Here is a 25,289-nt window from a genome sequence, read left to right on the forward strand (position 1 = left end):
CCAGGGATGGGGCACCCACAAATGCTCTGGCCAACCTAGGCCAGTGTCTCACCACCCCCACAGTACAGAATTTCTTCCTTACATCTAATCTAAAGCCACCCTCTTTCAGTTTAAACCCATCCCCCTTGGCCTATTGCCACATGCCCATGTAAAAAGTCCCTCTCCAGCTCTCTTGTAGGCCCCCTTCACATACTGGAAGGTCTCCGCAAAGCCCCAACTCCAACCCTCTCAGCCTGTCCTCACAGGAGAAGTGCTCCAGCCCTCTGAGCATCTCCGTGGCCTTCCTCCAGACTCGCTGCAACAGGTCCATGGCCTTTGTGTGCTGAGGGCCCCAGAGCAGAACACTTTGTGCTCCACGTGGGGTCTCATGACAGCGGAGGAGAGGGGGAGAATCGCCTCCCTCGACCTGCTGGTCATGCTTCTTCCGATGCAGCTCAGGATACAGTCGGCTTTCTGGGCTACAAGCGCGCATTGCCAGGTCATGTTGAGCTTGTTGTCCACCAACACCCCGCCAAGTCCTTTTCCTCAGGGCTGCTCTCCATCCGTTCTCCACCCAGCCTCTATTTGTGCTTGGGATTGCCCCGACCCACGTGCAGGACCTTGCACTTGGCCTTGTTGAACTTCATGAGGTTTGCACGGCCCCACCTCTCAAGCCTGTCAAGGTCCCTCTGGATGGCATCCCTTCCCTCTACTGCACCACACAGCTTGGTGTCATCAGCAAGCTTGGTGACAGTGCACTCAGTTGCAGTGTCCACAGCGTCAAATGTTTTGCACAAGTCCAGTACACCATCGTGTGCATAAAGTCAGGTAAGTCAGGGGACCTCCTATACTCCTATTTCTTCTTGAAGCTATGCCAAAAGCGAGAGGGCATGGAGTGATTAAAACTGAGGAACACACCACTAACATGTTTTCATATTTAGATTGCTGCACCACGTACCTATTGTGTTTTTTTTAACAACTGACAAACCATCAAGTATGAAAATGTTACTTAATTTCACAGGCATTCCTGTTCAGTTGTAACTGAAATTTGGCAAAAGCAGCCTGTTACATTTCAGCTGACAAATTTTCCAGCCCTCAGAGTGGGAAATCATATAGCTATTTCAGTTTGCAAGATTTCTGTTTTCACAATTTCATATGGGCAACAAATGTTCCTGTACGGTTTGTTAATGAATGAAAAAGAACAATTTAAATGCAAGAAAAAGAAAAAAAAAATAATGAAAGTAGCATCACTCAGTAAAGCAGAAGCCTGAAGGTGAAATGAAAGGCCTGATTATGGTTGATCATGAAGAGAGTTAAAGAGCACTCATTTAATTAATCTGGAGAAAAAATTAGTGTAATTCAGTTCAAAAAGTTTTGTACTATCTGTATATGTTTTTCTGTACTCTTGAAATGTGAATTAAAATTAATAGTGCTACAATTACCCATGCCAAATTTGTAATTTTTCATAATTAAGATTCTGTGGACAAACCGTAACAACTACTAATCTTTAAAAAGCAGTGCTTATATGCTGATCATACAGAGTGAATGATGGATTTTCTGTTTTGTGAACACTGATTAGGAGTTCTTACAAACTATTTCCTTCCTCTGAATTGATCATATTTTCCAGCTAATATCTATAAATCAGCCAGAACCAAATTCAAAAAAATACAATCTCCATTCCTCAAAAAGAAACTCTTGCTCTCTTCTCTCCTGTCAGAGAGGAAAATAATACATGCTGCAAAATAACTGCTTATATTATTCATCAATGAGGTTTTTAATTTTGGAGTGCAGTTTTCAACTTTATAAAAATACATACAAATTATTTTTGAAATATGAAAATCAAATGTTTTCGTCATGCTTAGCAAATAAGGTTCCATAATAATTTGAAACTAGTCTTATCTCTCCATCTGTTAAGTCCACAAACATTATTTTTTTATTATTATTTTTCAAAGATTATTGACTCTTCTGTCTTGTTCTTCCTCAAAAAGCAGACCAACAACATTCAGCATTCCTAGTAATATAGCAGTGATATATGGACTGAAGAGGAGAACTTCTGCTGGGATTTTAGTTCATAGACTCCTATAGTGTTGCTAAATTACACATCTTCTGTAAACCTAGGTACATTTTGGTTTTCTCCTGTTTTTCTTTCAGAATTATACTGAAAACTTCCCTTGTGGCCAAGTTGTGACTGCTCTTCTGACAATGTGCTATGGAGGTGGCACCTGACATGTCAGCCTCTTCATGCACACAACGGAAGTAGGTTATGTGGTTACAGATATCTAGAGAAAGTTATACCTGGATTAGGTGAAATTTAGGCCAGAATCCTGTGGCCTAAGCATAGGGCTGCACTGATGGCAGATAGCTTGACTTGCTACGGGTGTGGGGCAAAGTCTTGCTGCCTGGTAGGTTCCGTAAGACTTTTCTGGCAGCTGCCGGCTTTGCAAAAATGGGAGCTCCTCTGGATCTGCTGTCTGAATACTCCTCTCCATTAGCTCTCTTATGCTGTGATCTAGAAGATTATTTGTGCCCTTCATCTGTCTCAGAACCATTCTGATCTCTGTGACAGAACTGGAGCGCTCTGACTCAAAGCCCCTGTTAAGACAGGCATGCACTCAAATAGGCTGAATTTCTTTTAATTTCGTATGTGACACTCTAGACCTGTCCTTACATGTTCCTCTTTTATTCCACAGAACGAGAATGTATGTGAAGAAGCATGGAGTGCCTCAGGTAGCCTTTTTATAGGTTACTTTGGTTTGTCTCTCAAGCTGTAAAGTCCCAAGCATGGATCATCATGACCTTGTATGGATGTCAATAAACAATCTGAGCTGATTGCAAATATTTTAGATGCTCTTAAATTTAATTAATTGAATTAATGAGAAGTGATACAAGTTTGGAAAACAGGCTAAATATATAACTGTCGAGATGCTTATATTTTTAGCTACTCCTTGTGAAATTTTCACATCTTCTACCTTTTGTTAATGTTGATAAAAGCAAACTAAGTTGAGTTTGGGGAAACCTCAAGCTTCAGACCCCCTCCCCACTTTCTTGCTGCTTGCCAACACACTCTTTTAACTTTGTTGGCAAGCAAGATCTCTCCCCACATAGAGTATATGTGTAAGTTGTCACTCAGACAGTTCGCAATTTGCCAGGATATGGAGCATGCAATTTGGTAGACCACCCTGAAATCACTCTCAAAACTTAAGGCAAGAGTGAAAAGAAATTGCGAATGAACTGTTGTCTTTTTCTCTAATGGAATGAGTTTTTCAGGAACTAATTACTAGATTTGGAGAGAAAGACAAATAAATAAATATGACAATATGTCTTTATATCTTAACATCTGGTTCTTGTCTGTCTTTCACAGAAGTACTTCTCACTGACAGGATAATTTTCAGTTAGAGAAGGGGATTCATTCTTAGGCAAGTCTCATCTTCCAAATATTTTTCCAAATAGGAATTTCTACTTAAGTTAAACTTTTCCTCCTATACTTGCTTACCCACCAAGAACGTATTCAATACAAGCGCAGCTGCTGGTATACACTGCAGTTCTTAAGAATATGAATTTATGGCTTTCTCACTGATCAAATCACCCTTGTTCCAATGTCAGGCTTTGCTCCGTGAACAAAGTCCTACTGATGGAACCCCCTTGCTGGAAGACCTAAACAGGGTTAGCAGCAGCAGCTTGTTAAGTTAACCAGCCCATAAATAGACTGTAATAAGCTGTTAGGTATTTATATTGTAACATTTTGTATAGGGAGCATTTCAGAGTTGCTACAAGAGTTTCAACTTCAGAGTATAGTTTATACATTACACGTGTACTTGATACATTACATTATATAATTGTGGAACTACTTATTAATAGAGATGGTAAGAAATACAACTTATTACCAGCCTTCGATCAAAACCAAATAGGATGGTATCATGGTAATTTTGGTGCAGATGGAAGCCTGTTGCAAATCCGGTATTTTCAAGCTTGGGTGCCAAAATTCAGGACATCAAAATCTGTGTTCAGATGCTTACTTTTTTACAGATTTGTAAACACTGAATGCCAGAAACTGTTGTGCATGATGATGAGTATCTCTGACAGAATCCAGACAATATTAAGGTATTTCTATGATTTTCATGTCTTAATGGGAATCTTTTCTCTATTCTTAGATTTTGAGGGCTTGTGTATTACCTTACCTTTCTGTGGCATCTGTTTCTTGAAAACTAGAATCAAGTGCCGGTTTTAAGATTTCTTCCTTCCTGTCCAAGTCAGACACTGAGTATCACATTCTCAGTCTTGCAGATTCAAAATTTCTTCAGTTTGCTAACTTCCTAAATCCAGCTTTTCACCTCGTTGAATAGTAGTTAAGAGTTTTTTCTGAGACTTGTCTTTTATTTGCCCTTTATTCTGACTGGGGTCACAAATGAGTATATAAATAATACTTTTTAAACAGTCTTCTGTTCCATTTTTAACATTACAGCTATTTTTCATCTCATCTAAAATTTTTATGAGCATCTGTTTTTCCTAATTTTGACTGTTTTCCTGTTTTATTCATACTGATGGTTCTAGTTATAGACAAATATTATCTTCCCAGTGCCCGGATCACCTTGTAATTTCTTTGATATCAGTACATTCTCTAGCTAGATGTGTTCTTTCTGTATGTTATTTACCAATACTTTCTCTGTTTGCTTGGGGTTTTTTAATGTTTGTATCTGTGTCTCTGACCAGTCCTCTACTTTTGAAACCCTTCGTTCCATTCATACCTGCCCTGGCATCCAAATTCCCTGTTCTATGCAAGCTAGTACAATGAACAGGACAAAGATAAGTGCTAGAAAACCAGAAGATACTGCATGTGATATTTTCTTCTATCACCATCCAGAACCGGAAAGCTCAGAAAATCTTGCTAAATTCTCCTTTGAAAAGTAAACTGAGACATAAAGTTTCAGACTGCAAGTATTCTCGCAACCCTAAAGTTGAAGTGTTCTCTTCCAAAATACGAATTACCTTCTTTGCCCACCCATACTCATCATGATCACAGCTATTCCCCAGTTAGAGGTGAAAAATTAATTTTCTGCTTTCAGTATAAAATCTCACTTTTTTGGCATGCTGCTTCTGTACTCAGCACCTGCCTACATACTTCACAGCTTTCTATTTCTTCTGTTACCTTCCCCTTATTTTTCAAGGCTATTTTTAATATCTAAGAAGATTATTTTCTACTTCCATCCCTTCTGATTTGGCATGTTTTTTCTCTCGTGATGCAGTAGCTTTTTACGTTACTTCCATGAACTTTCTCTAAGTCCCAAAATCTGGTGTAGTGTATCAATTTGCAAAAACTCCAACTGGACAGTAACATCACCTGTAATCACCACATCAGGCACATTCTGAAGAAAGAAACCTTTACTCTTCCATCACATACAAATAATATTGAATACATGTATCCCTTCATGTCTGGACAACTAGTTTGCTCTCTGTAGTTTTATTTTTTGTTTTCCTGATATAAATTCCTTTTATGCTTGCCTCCTTTAACCTCAGTGGAGTTTCTTTCCAAGTTCCTACTTGTTCCTTTCAAATTTTTCTTTGTTTATGATAAGCTTCAGATTTCCTTTATAGAGAGTTTTCCTATTTTTATGTATAAATGCCTGTCATTTATCTTAGCTGTATCTTTAGATTTCATTATTATGGTGTGATAATACTTAAATCTTCATTTAAGAGCTGCTATACAGAATCATCTTCTTACATCTTTATATGGGATTTAGCATGGAAAGTTTTAAGTAAACAACCTAAATCCACTCTCTGATAGGAAATGAATTACCCTTTCAGCTAACTCGTGGACTGCGGTAAAAAAAATATCAGGATTCTTAAGATATAACACTTCAGCTAGAAAAGAGACACAAAAAGAGCTGCTGCAATCATCTTTTTTTTTTTCTGTATCTCACCTCATCTTGATGAGATCTCTTTGACCTACTCGCCTTTCAAGTTTGCCAATATTCCCATTTCCCCCAAATACCCATTGGCACCAAAGGTGTGTTCCTTTCTCCGTAGTAACTGCTCCATTCCTCGGACGTAGCACTGAGAGAACTGTGAAACAGGAGGCATGAAGCCTTCGTTTAGTAACATACTGAGTGTTAGCTTGATAGCAGAGCAGAGGTAGCTCAGGTGCCACTATCATATAATATGTGATTTCTTTTCATCTCTTCTAAGTTCTGGCTGTTTCCTAAACTCATTGAACTAATTACAGAAGAGCAGCTAGCAGCCACACTGCTTTAACTTGCCAATAATGAAAAGTGAGCCGAAGCTGTCAGGAAATACCTTTGACATCCCAAATTCAAAGAACTGGAACTCTGTGCTCCCTCTGTAGATATGAGGGGAAATACAATCATTAGTAAACCTAATATATTTTGTAAGCAGAGTTGGCAATATGATTCCTTTTCAAGATTTCCTGGCATTTTCCTGTTACAACATTTTAGTTGTCTGCATTGGACATGATTTGTTCAGGCTGAAAGAACCCAAGCTGAGCATTTGCTTCTACTAAAATTATTTTTTATCTTTCAGGTTGTATCCATATTTTTAATGCTATTGTAACTTTAAAGCCGTTATAAAGAAAACCATATTCACATTAGGAAAGCATTGACTCAGACGGCAAAGGCAGTATATGGTAAATGAGGAATTCTAACGTGAAGCCACAGCAGCTTCATGCTATAGAAGACAGATGATGAGGTAAAGAAGGCAAAGACTGGGATGCGATCTTTGAAGCACGAATCATTAAGGAATTCAAAGGTGGATGGGCTATAGATTGTAGAAAGGGAAGACAGACATTAGTTAGATATTTCCAATTCTTATTTCTCAGAATACAATAGAGTATTATTAAGGTTCAAAGTACTGAAGAAAAATTGTCTTCCGAGACCAGCCTTCACAGAAGCCTAGGGAGATAAAATAAACAACAGATGTACTTTATTTTTTTCAAAACTGAGGAAGCAAAAGGGAACTGAAATGCGATATTCTTCATTTACAGGAAAGTAAACTAAAATCCTCCCTATTACTTCTGCAAAAATTCAGTGGGTTCTATAGGGACAGTAGCAGGGAGAACTCCAAACCTCTCCACTGGTATATATGTCCTCTGGGGTGAGCATTTTTCCACAGAAGATGAGTGTCTTACACAAGTCAAATGAGAAACAGGCCAAAAATAGTAAGAATTTGTGGGCTCTGTGAAAACGGGCTAATCTTGTTAGTACAACTTTTGAGAATAAAAATGTTTCCATGCAAAGGGTCTGTCAAATTGACTTTAATGTTTTTCTAAAGGATTAGAGAACAGAGGATTCTTGTTGGGAGATACTGCATAGGTCATTTTGTTTGTACATTTTGTGTTAGAAAATTCTTCAAGATTTTGAACCAGCGCTTCAGCTGATCTGCAGTACGAGAACCTGAAAATATCTAGCACAATGGAATCAATATCAAGCAATATTTTGTCTCTGAAAGAAATTCAGTCTGACTGAGAAGAGTAAGAGCAGTGTAAGGAACTGGAGACTGGCTAAAAAGCTGGATACAGAAATTTCCTGTAAAGCAGTACAAATTAGTTGGTGTCACCAGAGCAAGAAAACCATAGTGACAGAATAAAATGTTATCAAGGTTTCAGAATACTTTATTATCACCACCTTAGGTCACTAAGCTTCACCAGCTATATCCATCAAGTTTGATAGCAGTATGTATGCTCACAGCTGAAGCTAGAAGGTGCAGTGCTTTAATGTACTAACGATTTACATTAAGACACCTGGGTTCAAAGTCAGTTTATGACAAGAATAAAATGGGTTTGTTGGTCTCAGCCTGCTCTCTAGTGGACAACTGCACATAAACTCAGTCCTGAGAAGAATCCCAAGAATAAGATTTGTTGGCCCAGGCTTATGGTGAAATTCATATTCTCTGAACAACACTATTCAAAATAAAATTAAACTGGATATCTGTGCTTTCTGTGCTACTCTGAAACACTGTAAGATGAGACATTTCCATCAGCATCTCTTAAATACTATATTCAGTATTCTTGTTACCAGGATATGAAAGGATACAACAGAAGGGGAAGCAGTACAATGGAAGGCAGCAAAGGCAATTAGATGCTTCCACGCTAGGGAAAAATGACATACTGCCCTAACAGACATATATAATGTTTATGACTAGGTAAAATATTTGTCTTTATTTACCCTTTTTCATAATACAAGACATTGAGAAACAAAAAAATGTGACACACATAATAATGATAAAAGAGAATACTTTCTTGATACCTAATTAACCTGTGAAGTCATGTCTGAAAGACATCTTGGAGACAACAGCTACAGAGGTCTTAAAAAAAATTATGCTGTTATATGAATAATAAGAAGAGCAACAGTTATGTTAGTATTAAAATGTATGAGGGATATAAACTCTCATGATTCAAGATATAAAACAAACATAAATTGTCTAGAGCATGGGAAGGAACTACACCCACAGCAGTTTTATTTCAGTAGTATGTCCCATACAATGGTTACATTGACTTCAGCTATGAGTTTTAGATTTGTGTAGTCTGTGATACTTCCTATGCTTCCAAGGTAAATTCCTTAGTGACTCATTCACAGAAATCGGCTGCAAAAAATTGTCTGGAATGCTGACCTTGATTCAGGTTATTCTCCTGTACATTGCTTAACCTTTTATTAGTGAGGAGAACAATACTCACTGATATCCAAGCATTTACGATTACAATCATATGCCAACTACAGAGGCCAAGTAAAAATTTTGAGCTAAAGTATCTTTTCAAACCTTCTTTTTAAAAATAAAAAATAATGTTAGTTATCACTAGCTTATAATTGACCATAACACATATATATATATGTATGTATGTATAAAAACATATACACACACTATATTAACACAGTTTTTCAGAGTCTTGAGCTTTGTCCTAGTCTAAACTGACCATTTCATTATTTTTCATCATGTCATCTACCTCACTTACTTGCAGGAATTTTCGAACACTTCCGAGTTTTACAAGCCTACATTTGAAGTTCAAAATAAACTTAAAATTCAGTTGTTATCCAAATGAAGTTTACCTTAGGGAGTGGGTACTGCTTACCATGTTTATAATGCTATATTTCTACATTTTTCATAATTCAAAAAAAACACAGGTTTTTTTTTCAGTCTACTAATGTCAGAGCAGCCTCTCTGACATTATTCTGATTCCAAATCTAGAGAATCATAATTTTTAATAAGCAAATAGTTTTACTCTCAATTTTGCAAAGAAATGCAACTCCAGATATTCTTCAAAGTGCAATTTATCAAACATTAATTTCCATTGCTCTCTCTCCATACTAATTATACTGTTAGTTTATCAAAGCTCTTCCTTCTATGGTGCTTTCATAATTACCACTTCTGATTATTTTATTTCCAATCTTCTGAAAGCTGATGGTTTACTTAAAAGTTGAGCCAGTAAATGCTAGCGTGAAAAGTTATCATTCACAGAAAAACATTTTTTTAGACTTTGTAGAAAAACAGTGAATTGTAACTACTTTTAAAAAGTGAACTAAGTGAATCTGAAAGCCTCTAAAATCACAAGGCAAATAAAGTCACATCTTAATTTATCGGGGAAGGGAGCTGACTCATAATTTCTGCTTATGTGAAGATGACAGTATGCTTCCATGAGTAAATTCTTACTCCAAAATTATGTTTTTATGGAATAGCTTGACAAGTATGATTTCCTTGAGGATAAAAAAAAATAATTAGAAATGTTAAATAGGACCTAAATTTGTCAAGCATAATGCAGAGGAATGAAACAGCTAAGACTCATATAACTTCAAAAGAATTTGAATTATGCATTTAAATTCAGACTTATGGCATGAACTCAGATAATTACCAGGAAAATAGCAGCTTTTGCAGTCAATAACAGGCATTGGATTGAGTTTGTCAATTTTTCTGAGCTGACAAATGAAAGATGATGGCTGCTGAAATGAGCTGCAGATTATATGAGAACTATTATGGTCCATAAGAGCTAATGATTTTATTCTCAAAGCCTGAAGCTGTGAGAAATATTAATAAAGCTATTTATATTTAGCTAGTTGTAGTGCATCAGGTACCCAGTAAAGCAAGGTTGCTTGATGGAGGTAGTCTTCTGTTTCCACTTGACATCAAACACAGCTTTCTAAAAATGTTTTTCTGCTCTATTCTCCTGATAATTCAACAGCAGTAGGACCAAGAAAACCCTGTCAGAGGTACTGACTGCTTGCGCAGAATTTCTGTTGTATTCATGACCACCCGCTGGCAAATATTAATGAACAGAACAAAAATAAGCGAGATAGCTATAGCTCAAAATGGATAGTGCTGGAAAGGGGATATAGCAAGTGTACTGGTAAAGGAGAAATCCCACCCATAATAGTGGTGCCTTACTGCTAGAGGGCAAATAAGTAAAAAACAGTATTTATGCTATGCAAGATCTTAATCTTTAGTTGTGATCTTACAAAAGAGCTTTACTTTCTGCAGAGCGGAGATCTGTGCATCCTAAAGGAGGAACATACTGTAACCATGACTATATGTTTCAGGTATATAAACCACTGGATGACAGCTCAGGATCAGCCAAAGCTGATTAAAGCCTCAGGAATCTTATCTCCTCAACTTTTGTGGGAGCCCACTGTGACAAGCTTGTCTCTTTGATGCCAAATTTGGAATATGTCAGAATGGCTTAACCTTACCTGTTTATTTTCACATTTGACAATATTTTTATAAATTTAAGTGGTAGGCAGGATCCAAGCTTTCCATTTTTTTGCTGGTTTCCATCACTTGGGAAGTGCCATGGCATGGAAAAAAGTTCTAACTTTTGGATTTCAGCTGAAAGCTGAAATCATTTCAGCTTCACCTCAGCTTTACCTCTTCTTCGAAGGGTTTCTGAACTGAGTTGCAGAGAAACATTAGTAAAGAACGTTAGATGCCTGAAAAAGTACCATAGAAAGGAAGTGAGAAGAATCCCAGCCTGTTGTTATTTTCACACCTCATTATTTTGAATAGTCATTGATTTTGAATGCCATAAGTGAACTGTCTTAGCCATGATACAGATTTCCCAGACCAGATGGTCAGTTCCTCTGTACCCAAAGGTATAGTATACTTCGGAGAAGCAGGCCACCACCCTAAGCAGTGGACCTTCCTACGAGCCTGACTGGTGGATATGTTACCCAAGGCATACAAGGTCCCTTGCCTGAGGCTGATGAGAGGAGAGCCCTACAACTTCCTTCTGCACAATCTTGTAATCATTCACTGCACTCATCACAACTGATTTCAGCACAGAGGCCTCGGTACTGAGCCATTCCTTTTGGTTCTGCTGACCCTACATGTGCAAGATTCATGAAACAGCTATGTCACTGAACAGATACAGTGAAGAGTTGTCCCTGTTGCTCTAGCAGGGAAGCTTGAGGCACATGCTACTCTCTGTAGTTTTACCGTGTAAAGCATCACTCCAATTACCATCGTCATTCCAGATACAATGTCAGAAAAGTCCAGTCACTCCCCACTGCTATGGTCCCAAAATGTCCGTGAGAATGCCACAAAGATACAAGTAGGGACACTTGTTCGTCAAAACCAATGGTGGTACAAAGGAGAGAAGCACAGGGCAGCTGCATGAATTAACTATCCATGGGAGCAGGGGAAAAAGCAAGGTCACATTAAGAACACAGAAAGTCCTAGAACAGCACAAGCACATATCCGCCCATATCTCCCCACATCTTCATTTCTTTGTTCTCTACAGACCCAGCTCTGAGGAATGGAATCACGCCAGGAATCTCCTTCGACAACATCTAGACTAGATCATGGTCAAGGAACAGCTCCGGGCTTACACCCAGGAACTTCTTCCCTACAGTTTTGTTTTAATGACAAAAAAAGTAACAAAGTTAAGAAAGAGGAAGATTGTTAAAAGGAAGTGAAGGGCAGCTCAGAGTCCCAACTCTGTCTAGGCACCAAGGAACCTATTTAAGGATACTGTAGTAGAAATACCTAATTTCTGTTAAGAAAGACTTCAGAAAGGTGAAAGGAAGTGGGCGTAACTAACCAGCAGGGTAAGTGAGGTTGTTAGAAGCAAAAATACATCTTTGAAAATGCTGAAGTCATGTTCAAATGACACAGGAAGAAAGAGTTACAAACTCTGGCAGGTTAAATGTGAAAACATAATAAGGCAGACCAAAAAGCATCTGAAGAATAACTAACAAAGGAATCAAAATTAATAATCTTTTTCTCTACCAAACGCATCAGGAGCAAGACGTTTGCCAGAATCTGCAAGGCCAGTTCATTTTCAGGACATAAAAGTGTACTCGGAGAAGACAAGGTCGTTGCAAACAAGCTAAGTGAACCCTTTGCATTGGTGTTCACTGAGGAAGGAACTGGGAAGATTCCAAAATCAGAACCTTTCTTGGCGGGGGACTCATCTGAAGATCAGTCTGAAATTGAAATTACTGTAGAAGAGATTATGGAATAAATAGATAAAGTGAAAATCACCAGGACTGTATAGTATTCACTCCAAATTTCTAAAGGAACTCAAGGACGAAAGAGCTGAATTACTCACAGCAGGGTATAACCTATTGCTTAAAATTGCTTTGCTTCTGGAAGGCAGCAGATGTGACATCAATTCTTTAAAAAGGTTCCAGAGAAAATCCGGGGAATGGTAGGAATGTAAGTCTTATGTGTACTGGGCAAATTACTAGAAACTATGACAAATAACAGAAGTAGGGGACACCTGGATAGATCTGATCTATTTGGGAAAAGTTAGAATTCTGTTGGGGAAAATACACGAGGAAATGACAATACAGGGTCTCAGGAGTTGTCTGGGCTGGGCTTGACTTGAACTGATTTTAATTTTATTTTTTTCAGTGTATGACAATCATCTAGTGGTTAAGTGGGTATTGCCTAACTGGGTTGAGCTTGGTCTGTGGATACTCTATACGAGAAAAGCCTAACTGTCTCATTGTAAAGTTCCTTTTTACATGGAAAGGGGCTGTGACAGGCTGTGGGGCAAATTTCAGACTCTATCAAGGAGAAGGATGCAGACTGTAGTAAGAAAACCCAAGCAGACCCCAGAACAGAGCGGAAGGAAACTCCTACTGTGAACATCAAACTCCTTCCAGCACAGGACTCAGGAGGCCAATGACTCGTAATTGTGACCCCCCACAGGGGCCAGTGGGACATGCAGAAGGTGAGCACAGCACCTGAGAAACTGAGTAGAAACAAAGAAGTTTATATAGACCAATTTTAACTATTGTTAATGTATTATTTCTGTATTAATGGGGTAATTTGTACCATTAGATTATTAAAACATTAACGGGACTAACACTACATTCTTACATCCTCTTTTAAGGCATGACCCCTTTAGCCTGTAACGGGATTGAATGTAACATGAATCCAGCCTCAGGCTAGGGCTAGTCCTAAGGGCTAGGGCCAAGGTTTGAAAAACCAGAAAGCTTACAGGGGGTGATGAGACTGATGGTAGAAAAGGGACTGCAAGGAAAGGTAGGGCAGGTGTTCAGGAGATTCCCAGGGAGAACATCATACAAGGGGCCTTAAGCATGCTACGAGGCTTCAGCCTAAGCCTACTGTTAGCCTTCAACAAAGTTCAGAAAAGGCAGTTGAAAAGAGTGTGCTTCTTGATTCAACATGCACAAAAATGTCTACAAAAGCATAAAAGACCTCTCACAGGTAAGTTCCAAGACTTCTGCCATATAGCTCTTTTTAGAATCAGAGAATCATAAAACCATTTAGGCTAGAAAAGACCTTTAAGATCATAGGGTCCAACCATAAACCTAACAGTGTCAAGTCCACCATTTGAACCTGAGCTCTGGCTAGGCTATGATTAAGATTTGTTTCAATACAATCCTGACAGGGATGGTGGGACTGAGAGTAAGAACGTGAACTCCATGGGAGTAGAGGTCAGGCCTTAAGAGGTTCCTTAGGGACAACATTAGGTTAGGAGATCCTGAACCTATCTAAAGAACAAGGGCTTAAAAAGGGAAGCTTCCTGCATGGATAAATAGTTGGTTAAAAGATGAAAAAGAGAGCATCAGAGTAAATGGTCGGTTTTCATAATGGAGGAGGTCACAAGTGGTCTGCCTGAGATATGTTCTTCAGCATATCCATAGATTACTTCGAAAAGGGAGCCGATAATGAGATGACAGTATGTGCCAGTGATAGCATTAAAGTAATGGTTAGTGGGACAAAGGTTTGTGGTGAAGAACTGCTGCAGTCCCAGAGATCAGTGACCTCCCTAAAGATACAATACAATGTCTCATCTTTGAAGGGGGTGAAAGAGAACGTGCCAGGAAGGATACCCACTGGTCCAAGATTATGTAGACAGAGATGTCAGCTCTGTCACTTCACTATTTGGCCCCACAGTTACAACTACATCTAGTGTAGTTCAGGAGGCTTTGGGCTTGCGTGGTCCAAGAGACCAATTGTCATGATGGACAATCACCAGGGACGAGAAACTCTCAAAACGCAGTGGCAGGACAGGTCAGCCAGTGTGGTAAAAGCATTAAGTCACATGAATGACTGGAGAACCAGTCCTCTAAGCTAGAATCTGAGGCTGACTACCAACTTGTGAAGTTGGCTATAATGGTCAAGTTTATGTGACCATGCTTTACATGTAGAACACATCTATGTTCTCTCTGCATGGACAGTCACAAACTCGGGCTCCGTTCTTCTGATTTCACACAGCCAAAGAGATGCTTACATTCTTCTGTATTTTTTGTCCTTATTTAAAATTGATATCAATTAATAAAGCACAAAAAAATGAAGTATAAGGAAAAAAAGTGTTGCTAACAAAAGCCTGCATCTCCCTTAACATGCCCACAAAATTTTCAGTGAAGTCAAAAGAACAGCATATGGCAGAAGTCTCAAATCAGACTTCTTTTCACCGTGAATCCCTACGGAATTCATAGGGGTTTCAGTGGCAAGGAATTTTAAAGGAATTCCATTTCCAAATATATAACAGTCTAATAGGTTGGAACAGTAATTCTTCTTCCATCAAATTTAATGGGTACTTTTTAGATTTAATGTGTTTGTGACATTTTTGCAGACTCGTATTTCCTTTGTTGTCTTCACATTGTTACAGAGTCGCACCCCAGGGTACTTTATGAAACTGTAACTGATATAAAAACTTGATTGGCAGATTTTTGTGTGTAAAATATATGTTTCATGACATTTTAAAGTATTTCCTGATGGAATCTACTTTGTTCTGTATTAGGCTGTAGTTCCTTTTCTGTTATGTGAAAATATATTTTTGCATTGGGTGCAGTACCAAATACATTGCTTTAAGGTACTGTCAGTAAAATATTAAATATAGCTTATGGCACTGTGACAGGTATTCAAAAATACAAGAGGAACATTTCTGTTTTGGTAAACTGCCCAAACTTTCCATGCAAATAGAATCTTCAGTATTTTGGTGTGAAGACTACCAAAATGGAAACAATGCATAATAAACTAGCTTAATTTCTTTGAGGAAATGAAAATAAAAGTGGACAAGAGTAAAGAAGTATACATTATTCATTTGGATTCCAAGGAAGCTTTTAATCCAGTACCAGATACATTATTAATGAATTGGGTAAGAAGGTAAGGAAGTAATACTCAACTGGATAACAAACTGGCTTGCTCACAAGGTCAAGGAATGACCATAAATACAAAAGGAAGATGACAAAGCACCACAGAGCTTAGCATTAGATTCTCATCTTCATCACACTAACAAACTGGACAGAGCTTCAGGGTGTGCAATTTGGTGTGTCAGGAATACAGCTGGTCATGAACATGAATATAGTTCAAACTGAATGGAAGAAAAGTGGATATGTATATGCCATAGAAGTGAAAATTTAAAATTTATAAAAGTAAGCATAAGGAAGTTTAAAAACTAACAAAGATTATGCCCTATGTTATGGGCTGTACTGAACATGTCAAAGACCTGGCAGTGTTCAATACAAAGTTTAAAACATAAGGTAACTAAATAAGTTATTATATTACATTATGTTAAAACGATTTGGTAAGAATGTAAAATACCACAAAAATATGATTAGCCATTCAATACCTGACAGTAGCTAGAAAGGACAAAAATTATATGCAGAACATGAAGAATACTAAATCCAGACTCATAGTACAAAGGAATGTGAAAAGAATTGAAAACTAGAATATTAGTTTGAATATGTCCCGGGAAGACGCAGATTAACAGTTCTTCCCACCAGTTTACTTGTTTGGCTGTTTTTGTGCACTGAACTGTAGGCATATTAATGACTGACAAAATATCAAAATGAATTTTTCTCTTTCTCCAAGAATCTTCCAGTTATTCTCAGAAAATCAGAAGGTAATATACAGGTGAAGGACAGCACTTGTTGGAAGACTGCTGTGATACTTCAGCGGGAAAAAAAAGGTCTTTCATAAATGCTTATATTAAGCACCAAGTGATGTTCTTCATTGCTATACTCTCTAACTAGTGCAGTATATGCTAAATTCATCACTGCTCTATATATCCTTGCACTTTCGAGTGTTGCAGTGTGAATTCCCCCTTAAGGTGCATACTCAAGAGCCGTGAGTGCAACCAGTGCTCTTGCTACCAAATCCTTGATTTACCTAAGTCACATGGAGGTTTAGTCTTCCACCTGCCTTTTCAGTTTCCAAATGCAGCCTTTAGGAGAACCAGTTAGACAAGATTAAGACAAGTGCAAGCTACACTTCAGCGCATCTGACCATACTCATTAGCATCGAGATGGTTTATTCTTTTGACAAAAGCAGCTCACACATAAATGTTTGGCTGAAGCTTAAGCAAAGAAATAAGTGATGCTACATGAAGAGCTCACAGAGGCACTAAGTCTACCTTGTGAAAGATATAACTAAAGTCTACACTAAGTCTACTCTGACTGAAAATTCACAACGGTAAGTGGCCAACTTGGTCCATAATTAGGGACTGTTTGTGGATTGTTACATCTTTGCATCTGGGACTAATGCTTGCCCTCAGGCAGTTGTCTTTGTTGAACTGTGCTAGATGATGATTTTGCTTTGTTATTCATCCTACAGCAAAGCAGCGTGAAACCTGCAGCTGTCCAGACACTCTAACCTGTTGCTCATCTTCTGAGACTCTGAGTCAATTCTGTACACATAAAACTCATTCTCCACTCTCCATATTGCTTTTTCATAGATTTGAAATGTCAAGATCTGAGACGTCAGTATTCTGCAGCCTCAAGCCAAGCTAACTGAAAGCTAGAGGACGAACAACATGAGGTTATGGCTTGACAGAGTTGTCTCTTTGTCAGCTTCTATCAGGATTACTATATTATGACTGGTTAACTTGTATGACAGACAAAATTCTGGAGGGACTGAGGGTAGGGGGAAGAAAAAAATATAAACAATTATTTCAGAAAGAAAAGACTATCATACAGGGTTACTACCTTCTGTTTGGTGTGCCAGACCAGCTAAACCATAAAACAGACCCCTCCTCAACAAAGCAAAACCAAAAGATGCCTGTATGTTCCCTAGTTTTCTTAGGGCAGAGGTTAAATGAGGATAGTCATCACACCTCGTTATTGGAAGGAATAGTAAGTAAGACAGTAAGTGCAGCCTAAGAAAATTAATAGAATAGAACAGAATAGAACAGAATAGGGCAGAACAGAACAGGACAGAGCAGAGCAGAACAGAACAGAATGGAATAGGATGGAATAGAACGGAACGGAACGGAACGGAACAGAACAGAACAGAACAGAATAGAATAGAATAGAACAGAACAGAACAGAACAGAACAGCACAGAACAGAACAGAATAGAATAGAATAGAATAGAATAGAATAGAACAGAACAGAACAGAACAGAATAGAATAGAATAGAATAGGTCTTTTTTCAGTGAGTTCTAACCTTCACTACCTAGAGCAATACAGCTGCCTTCCTACTGATGTCAGATGCCTATGCAGAAAATAGGACTGAAAGCAGTGATTGTGGGGGATCCTTTCTGAGAGGTTTTTGTGCTGGGGATCATGGTACTGAGAAGAAAATAAACCTCCTTGCCCCATGTGAATCCTTCACACAGCAAGGGGGTGAACTAATTTCTCCCATGCTGGCCTGTTCTGTGTTGGTCTTTGTAGATTCTCTACATTATTAAATTTTTCTAAGTCAATACGGAGTGTGTTTATGGTTTACTTTTATGATTCTCTTGAATTAGTCTATGACTGTCCTCTCTTAATTCTTAACATATCTCAGATATTTCCATCATTTTTCTGGGTGATGGTAATATAAAGGCGCTGTCAAACTCTCTGATGAATCTCGGATTTATACTTCATATCTAATATTCTCATATAAAATTTTTCCTCCGAGACATTCAGATATCCACCTCTGGAAGATTTCCAGATTTTGTTTCCACACATTAAGATGCAAATTATCCCTAGTTTCCCTCCTTAAAGGAATCTCCTAATGGTTCTTCTCATAATATTGTCAGTTTCTAACTTTTGAATGCTCAGTTTTGCAATACTAATGGCCGTTTTTGGTAGAACATGCAAAACAATCATCTGCTGTTAGCACAACTGGCATCAGTGGTATTATTCTTACTCTTTGTGAGTACAATGATGAATACAAATAGGCCAAATACATTTGTGAATAGTTTCTTGGGATCCTGTTCTGGACAATATTCCATTTAATTATATCTTTCACAAAGCTTTTAAGACATCCAGAATATTTTTATAAGTCTTTCTAATAGGTCGGAATAAATATAATAATGTTTTAAATAGGCATATAGTGAATGAAGCTATGAAAATGAAATGAGGGTAGAAGCAGAAATGGAAGCAATCTTACTACTGTACTATAAAAAAAAGACTTCCTGTGAGTTCCTTGCTTTATGTTCTATATGGAGAAGAATTAATATATCAAATGTAGTTACAGGTAGCTAATTTATAACTAAATGGTCATCAGCTATGGTCTATGTGGTGGTCTTGAAAATTTTATTTTATGTTCTCTACTTTTATGAACAATCTGTTTCATCCCCTCAAATCATAATTGACAAAAATTATGTTTCATCCGTGATGTTTGCAATAAAAATAATATGGTTTCAGGCATCAACTGACAACATTATTTTTTGAGCACAGGGGAATCATTAATCTTGAGAGACAATCAACTGCTAAATCAATTATAAAAATATAGGTGCTTTCAGTTAGTTTTAATTGTTCATTATCACAAGAAATTCAAACACTTGGTGTAGCTGCCTAAGGCACCAGCTAAGCAAATCTGTGATGAAGTTCCAACAGTCTGCAAGAAAGTAAAGCTAAAATATTTGAGTAAATCTTATCCAGGAACAAATTAATAGAGCACAGGTTGCCATACCCATTATAGCTACACCCAACCTCTATTAGCCTCCTCCATTTCTTAATTCCACTGAAATTTGAAGCACTGAAATGTAGTGGTAGGTCTTATTCATAGCATTTACAGTAACGGTTTTCCATAAAATTGTGTCGCTTTATTCTTGTGGTCCACCTCCTTCTACTAGGAAGAAACAAAACCAAAACCAAAACCAAAAAACAAGCCAGAATTCAAAGGAAGGAAGAAATAGCTGATGCGGGTGGGGCATTACCAAATCTCCGTGAAGTCCATGGGCCATACCTCAGCCTGCTGTACAAGAAATTCTAGTTGCCAGCATTAGTGAAGGAATTATTCCAAGTATTACTGCAAATCACATATTCCCTTTAGATTATTACTGGCAGAATTTTAAAATATTTACCTTATTTATCAGCTCCCGTATCTTCTCTTCTAAATGTAAACTGTAATCAATAAATCATCAATACCTCACTTCTTTATTCTGTGGGATCTAAATTATATAGCTTTCCATTGTTTTTACATATATGTGTGTGTGTGTAAATATATATGTAATGCCCATCCTTTCCGAACCCATCAGAAACAAACATTGCTAATCAATAAAGGTGCACCTATTATTTGGGAGCTGTGACTACTTCTATATAATGAGTAATTAATTTAAATAGCAAAGGATAAAATGGCAAAAGTTTTTTATGCAGTCCAGCTTTGAAATGTTACAGCTTTGAAGATGAATGAAACTAGGTCCAATGTTTAGGCAATGATTTTATTTTGTTGTGAACTGTGCTAATTTGTTATGAGAATAGAGAATGCTCAAATTTCAAACTCTGTGTTACTGTAGACAGAGAATAGAACAGAACAGAACAGAATAGAACAGAATAGGTGTATGTTAAAACTCTCCTAATTTTGGCAGTGGTTTTAAAAGGATAGAATTGTGGGATGCATTACTACCAAAAATTATCTTCCCCTTCCTGATTTTGTAAGCTTTTAAGTGATTAATAAGGAATGGCAAAACTTAATAAAAACAGTCTTTGTTTTTCAGTATTGTTTTTCAGTGAAATGCTTCCTTCAGGGAAAGTGAGATGGTTAATGAAGCAACAGCAAATGCTGAAGGTACAGCTTGGCATACTTTCCATAGTGGAAGCCATGTGGAGCTTGTAGCAGGCCTTAGGCTGGCTTTTTGAGTATAGCTATACTTAACCCGCAGACTTGAACGGAAGTTCAGTTTACTTAGGAATTTAACTAACTTTATTTCAAACCACAGGGAAAAAAAAAATAATCTTTAAACCTTCTTACTACTACTCCCAAATTTATTTTAAAAGTGTCTTTTGATAAGAAAAACTAACCCATTAATCTGAATGACAATTATTACCGCACTTAAAACTAAACCACTTAAAGTCTGGGAGTTCTTATGCAAAAGTTTAAAACTATTATACTTCAAATTAAATTTGAAGGTATTGAATATTGAGTTGCCTTTTTTTTTCCTCCCATCGTTTTTAATTACTCGTACATTTGCATGAAAATAGGATCTTTATTTCTTGAAAGCTCATCTGCTCCTGCTGCTTATTCTTCATTGAAGATGTCACATGCAAAGGGTTAGATCTTCAGGTGAGGTAGAAGCAAGAGCAGATGTGCTTAGAAGAAAGAAAGTTTTTTATGCAAATACTATTTTAAATAAAACAAAAGAGGGTAAAAAGTGAAAATACATGCTTTGAAAGCAAAATTCCAGAATCTGTTCCAGGAGATACAGATGTCCCTCCAAACAAAAGTAATTTTGAACTTTAAAACTGAATATATAACATGGAAATAAAATATAAAACCCTGAAGATTAATTAGATCACTGTTTACTCAAAAAAGCCCCCTAATTTGATACTCATACCCTTACTGTACGATAAGGAAACACAGGACCCTGGCAGCAGTCAGGTTCATGTAAGCCCTCAGAATAAGACTTCTCCTGTAAAAAAGTTTCTTTTTTTTTGATGGTCCTTTCTTCATTTTTGATGGTCCTTTCTGAAAGAAATGGCTGATTTCTGTCTGAAGAGAGGCGTTTGTATCATAAAAATCAACCAGTCACATGCTTATGCCTTAGTGTGAAGAAACCATGAGCAGTCAATACTGCATGAACATAAACAATGAACTACCTATGGGTTGCTCCGTGTGCAAATCCAGTTGAAAGACAGTGGTGCAACTCAACAACTTTTGAGGGAGTTTGCACCACCACGGGTCTGTGCTTTCAAAGAGAACTGAAGTTATTTAACATCATATTTAATAGACAACCCCTGCTTCCATTTCTTGACAATGTAGCTTGATTCCAGCTACCAACAAAAAATTGAGTACATGAAAATAGTAATGAGAGCCTGGGCTGTATTAGAAGTATGAGAAAAGCCACCAAAGACTCACGCACTAAAATAAAACTGTTCTGCTTTAAAAGACCTATTGTGCTTTACCAAATCTTACTGAAGATTAACTGTTCTTCAGATAGCTCTGCCCAGTTAAGTAACAAATGTGGCAATTATGTCTGACAATCATTGCAACTGCCTGCAGCCTATCTGAGAAGCACCCTGAAGTTCATCACACTGCAAGCACCAGACTGGTGATGACAGTAAATGAGTTGTTATTCATCGGGTATTCCAAAACTGTACAAACCCATTTCTTTGTAAAATGTTTGCTGGGTAAATCACATTTTGGAACTACAAAATGGCACCAATGATCTCCATGGTCAGATCCCCAGTCCATGTAGGGTAAACTAGAGGCAGTGCTGCCTCTCTGCTGAAAGGGGGGAAGGGGAAGGGGAAGGGGAAGGGGGGCCGCTCTATCAAAGCATCAGAAGTGCTATTTGACCTCATTTCTTCTGGTACAGAAAATGCCACAGAAGCAGAGGCAAAGCCCAGAGAGTATTTTACCTGCAGCCAGGAAAAACTGACAGTGCACTCAGATACTCAGATTCAAATCTGCAATACAAATGAATTGCTACTAATAAAAACAAAGCACAGAGCCCCTTTTACATTGTTTTATCCTGTTTAAAAGACAAACATTTGCATGCTGCAAGCCTCAAATGGATAAAAGCTACCATGAGAACTTATAAGCCATCTGCTAGCTTCCTAATGAAGCCAGTAACTATTATTGTTTACAGTTGAACACCGGGGGTCATGTGTATTTGCTGTAATGAAAGAATCAATGCATCACTGCAGATGCTAAAAGAGAACTTTTTTTTTTTCCAGACGGCTAATTATAAATACAATAAAATAGCAAATTAAAAAAAAATATCTGTTCATCTCCATAGAGAAATAGTGCTTGGCACACCAAATACAAAATGCAGCACTGTTCTCTTTTCTACTAGTCTCCACTTGACAGACTCAGCTTACAGAAACGGAATCACAAAAAGTTACTCTTCAATACTTAACAAACAGCTGATCACCAAGGAATGCTTAGCTCCTAATTCTCTAATCTTTACAAATCTCCTACATTATTTAATTGTGTTGTTTATCTGAATGTGATGATGAAGTACGCATTAACAGATATCTCTCCATTGCTCTTTCACTCTGTTTCTCTTGCTAGAAGAAGACACCAAGATGTATGAAAACTTGCTTCAGTTGAGCTACTAAAAATGTCCCGAAGTTTCTTAGATCTTTTTAAATGTTGAAAAGAAACAGCAGTGATACAATTAATATTTAGCTTACTATTTCATCAAACAAAAATACACTTACAAAATACACAAAACTTACACAATAATGTTAATTCCCAACATTTAGTAAAAACAAAGAATGATAAATAATTGGGCCTTTGTACGTGATGGAATTCTTAAATTCAGTGAAAACAACTTATTAATTTTGACATCTTGTTAATGGCCTCTATTGGCTGTAAAAAAAGTATCTTAATTTCAGGAAATTTCCTAAAGCCTGTGAGTCAAGAAAACTTACTTGCTTTGCTCAGTCGAAACACTGCAAATGATTCCTCATTGTCCTCTGATATCAGCGCCATGGGCGCAGCCTTTTCGCAGCTCATTTCACTCATTCCACCTGCAGCATAAGCAGAGGTAATTATCTATCATATGGCTAAAATGCAGTATAACATTGTAGCTAGATGGGTTGCAGTAGACAGGAAAGCTATATTATTGTAGGCAACAAAACAGTAAACCCATAGGAAGGAATGGGAACAATGTTCCTCTTTTACAATAATAAATACTTGTAGCAGGTTGCACTCAAGGCAGAAATAAAGCAGGCTGTCAGCAGGAGAACACTGCTTTTTTAAAAAATAATTTTGTCTTTGTATCGTGGCGATGGCCAGGGAGAGATAGCACCAGGTAGGTCAGGGTGGGCAGAGTTCATTAGTGAGGCCAGCGAGCCCAGAGAAGCATCCCTGGGAGAGACCTGTTAAGTCTAACACTTGGCTCGCCTGCCACACCTGCCGCACACGTCCCTGAGGTATGCGCATACCACTAGCGAGTGGCCTGAGAGGCTGGGTAAAGAGAAGATGGAGGGACCTGCTCAGCATCCAAAGCTTTGCTTTGCTTGGGCAGACCTGGCTGGACCCCTCCAGAAGAAATCAGTGAAAGAGCAGAGTGACTGGAGTACAGAAGAGGATGAGGAGAATAGTTGTCCTGGTTTTGCCTGGGATAGAGTTAATTTTTTCCCTAGTAGCTGGTACAGTGCTGTGCTTTGGATTTAGGATGAGAATAATGTTGATGTTTTAGTTGCTGCTGGGCAGTGCTTACACAGAGTCAAGGACTTTTCAGCTTCCCACCCCACCAGCGAGAGGGCTGTGGGGGCACAAGAAGCTGGGAGGAGACACAGCCAGGACAGCTGGCCCCAGCTGGCCAAAGGGCTACCCCATACCATATGGCATCATGCTCAGTACATAACCTAGGGGGAAAGCTGGCTGGGGGCCACTGCTCAGGAACTGGCCGGGTATTGGTCAGTGGGTGGTGAGCGACTGCGTTGTGCATCACCTCTTTTGTGTATTCCAATTCTATCGTTGTCCTTGTCATCCTCGTTGTTATTATTTTCCCTTCCTTTTCTGTTGCATTGAACTGTTTTTATCTCAACTCATGAATTTTACTTCCCCGCCTCGCCTCCGATTCTCTCCCTGATCTCACCTGGCGAGGAGTTGAGCAAATGGCTTGTGTGGTGTTCAGCTGCCTGCCAGGTTAAACCACAACAATAATTTAGTTAGTACTCGGACAATGTTGTCATCTTTCTGGACTTAGGTGAATAACTTCCTTTATATGTCTTAATTCTCTGTTGCATAAAATGTCTGAGATAATACTTTCTTTCCTAAACCATAGGCAAAGGTGTATGAATATACCTGTTTCCCCAAATTACAGGGGAGTTGCAAGAATTAATTAGTTAATGTTTGCAAAGTGCTTTGAAGGCAGAAGCTAATCTATAAATGCTAATTATTAAATCAAAGGTTTATCTGACTTCATTACTAAACCACTAATAAAATAAGTTACATAGCTGTTGCAGGTTGGAAAAGGCATTTTTACTGTCTAAAAGATATAAAGGTTTTAATTAGCAAATGTTTTGAAAGCGCTTTGCTGAGGAAAAAAATGCGAACTGTTAATAAAGGTTTTCCCTAATGGCAATGGCAACAAAATATGAACTTCTGGATGCTACTGTAACTTCTGCATATATTACCTAGTTTTGTCCCATGACGACTATATTTTTATCTGAAGCACTATTTTTGTATTATTGATGAAAAAAATTGTGGTTATGTTTGTCAAATAAGTGTTCAGATGCAGAAAGAGATTAAAGGTATCATTCTTAGCAAGAAACAGCAAAACCTAAATTATTCTCAGATTATACATATATACACATACCATTATTTTTGCTACTTAACCTAAAGTTGTATTTTGCTAAGCTTCCAAGCTTCTCCTAATTTACAACATTCAGCCCTTCCAAACGCTCTACTGTACCTGTGCATATGTGACTTGTTATCTACATGTTATCTTAAAATCTAAGCATGCAGAAGATTTTCATCTTTTACGCATAGGCAGTTAGAAAGACTGAATTCTTA

At 37.9% G+C, this 25,289-nt stretch overlaps 1 protein-coding gene across 2 annotated transcripts in view; it reads right to left on the bottom strand.

Annotated features, from left to right (window-relative positions):
- The window catches only part of DCTD (dCMP deaminase), a 63,179-nt gene that overhangs the window by 24,710 nt on the left and 13,180 nt on the right, over positions 1–25,289 (bottom strand). For both annotated transcript variants that reach the window (XM_005230824.3, XM_055795137.1), the window contains exon 3: positions 23,195–23,293. The gene's annotated coding sequence lies outside the window, so the exon portion shown is untranslated. The remainder of the gene's footprint in view (positions 1–23,194; positions 23,294–25,289) is intronic.

Source organism: Falco peregrinus, chromosome 2 (genome assembly GCF_023634155.1).
Source record: "Falco peregrinus isolate bFalPer1 chromosome 2, bFalPer1.pri, whole genome shotgun sequence".
NCBI lineage: Eukaryota > Metazoa > Chordata > Aves > Falconiformes > Falconidae > Falco > Falco peregrinus.